Raw genomic sequence first — 2,608 nt, 5'->3', positions numbered from 1 at the left:
AAGTGAGCTACTTCTGCCTTTGTCCCTTGGTGCCAGATACTCTGTTGAATTGTGACTGTGCTACTTAAATATACTTGAATGACAATGTGTGCTACTTCTTGGAGTGCAAATGTTGAATGCATAATTGAGAACCATTTTAACTCTTGATCTTTACAGCTGATCATACAATTGTTGGCTACTCATGTAACTTTTCCAGCAAAGTGTATGCGCCGATCTGTGGGCCATCATTATTTACAGGTTGAATAGAATGCTTAGGGAGCAAATCTGGTTAAGTACTTATGGGTAGGGAATTAATCTACTGGGAATGTATCTGTGTTGAAACCATATAACTGGCTTTTCTAGGCCTGCAGAATCCCACTGTAGCTAATCTAAGCAGCCAGTAGTTTAGCTACCATGAATAGAGCTATTGTTGGAGTGTGTCACTGATCATTTGAGCTGGAAGGTGCAGAGGTGGTAGTAGGTAGATGAGTGTTCACAAATGGAAGTTCTTTCTACTGAAGCCATGTCCAGCTTTCATCTGAAACTGTGGCTGTTTTGCCTTCAAACCACTCTAAGCTGACTTGATGGCTATATTAATGCATATGAATTGGTAAAATCAGTTTGTCTTAATTGGTCATGCATTCTTCCCAGAGGTAGGTGTTCTCACTAGAGAGCAAATAGTGTAATCTTTTCATGCCCTTACCCAAAATAGAAATTCATAGCCTAACTTTGGACTACTTTTTTTTTTAACGTGTATTAATCTCTTAGGAATGTCAATTCAGTGAGACGCAATAGGAACAATATTATAAACCCTCTCCAATGTGCAATTGAAGTCTGAACTTTGTTCCAGGTAGGAGCTGAGGAAATAGGCATGTTCAGGTTGCATAGGATGTTTTCAAGACTGCTGACCTTTCTACTACAGAAAATGATTGAGAGTACTGATGTCGGAGTAACTTTTATATATGGTCTTTGAAGGTCACTTGTTCTAGCTGGCAGCCATTTTAACCTAGCCTTTTTTATCCCTCCTGCTATCTGTATTCTCAGGTTTGGGAATAGAGGTAAACTAGGAAAGAGGTTAGTGGTTTGACAGTGGAGCCAAGGCGGGGGAGGGGGGCCTACAGCTTGTGTCCTCCAATGCTTTTGCGAAGTCCTCATACAGATGATTGTAGCTGGGACCTTCGATCTCATGCAATCATGTGGTGGATAGAGCTCAGCTAATGACAACTTTCGGCTCTGTGGTCATTTGATACTGCATGGTTAAGTGTTCCCCCTCTACCAGGGTCTAGCTGTGGGCTAGAGTGGATTTTACAAAAGCTTATGGAAAAGTTAGGTGATGCCACTCATGATTTTTTCCTATACACTTGGACACTTCATAGTGACCTATATGATACTTTCCCCCCAAGATACTGATAGGTGGCCCAAGCTTGATAGTTCACTGGATCTTCAGAGATAAAATTGCATTGATAGATCTCTGCATCTAGGCTACTCCCAGGAGGAATTACCTTAGGTAAGGATGTCTGAAGCTGCCTGCAGATGTACCTAAAAGCAAAAGACAATCTGCAGATGACCCTTGCAGCAGCGGGGCGGGGCATGGGGGACATCATGTCCTCTCTTGATAAAATATCTGGGTGATATCTTGGAGTGCTACAGACCACGATCAGCATTTGCTCTGCTGCTGTCCTTTCCATCCTAGATTATACTATGGTTCCCTTACTTGCTGATCTTAATGCAAGCTCTCTTCCCTTCCTACATTTATAACTGAGCAAACCAGTGTTGAGCAATGCCAGTAGTGATGGAACCATCACAAATGCTGGCTATGAATTTCTGCTGACTGTCTGCCGGTCATCTTGTTTTAGAGGGAAGAAAATACAACTGGGGAGTGTTTTCCCTAGAGTGTTAGGGTAAGATTCCTTTTAAGAACATTTTCTTCAGGTTGAATAGACTATAATTTCTAAATCTATTTTTACTAATCTTGGCCATCTGCACAAGGTACACTGTGGTTTTTAAGTATGGAGAATGTGATGAATCCTTGGATCACAGCTGACATGACCAACAAAAGATGGAGTCCGTTAACTTGGGCAGTCTTCTAAGACAAGAATGAGACTATCCTCAAAGCACAAAAGCCCAGACAATATAGCCAAACAGACATGTATACCCACATGTATGGGAGATTTGGAGGCTCTAGGTAAAACACAACTTTTAATGTTTAACCTTACTTTCTCACCAAATAGCCAAATGGTTACCTTTCTCTTTGGCCATCTTCAAGAGTTAGACCTTCAGAAAGGGAAAATGATCCTTTCAATTATGTGTACTTTGGATGTACATGGACCTGCTGGGCTACTTCATGAACAGACTTAATTTTTCTGGTGATTTGTCCATAAATCTTGGGCTTTTTATTAGCAACCATTTTCCCTTTCTCTGGGAATATACTTGTCCAGAGGCTTATAGTAGTACCAGAACATGAGATTGCTTCTGGCAGTTGATGTTTCTGGCATTTGATACTTTTAAAGGAATCAATTTGGTGCATGTCCTCAAGTTATTTAGCGGGCACAACTCTTGTGTAGTTGGATTTGTTCTTGCTCTTGTTATTGGTTTGGAAGGAAATATGGGGACCTAGGTCCCTAGAAAG

Source organism: Dipodomys spectabilis, unplaced genomic scaffold (assembly GCF_019054845.1).
Source record: "Dipodomys spectabilis isolate Male_0828 unplaced genomic scaffold, ASM1905484v1 ptg000327l, whole genome shotgun sequence".
Lineage (NCBI taxonomy): Eukaryota > Metazoa > Chordata > Mammalia > Rodentia > Heteromyidae > Dipodomys > Dipodomys spectabilis.
Note: the sequence above shows the minus strand (reverse complement) of the source record.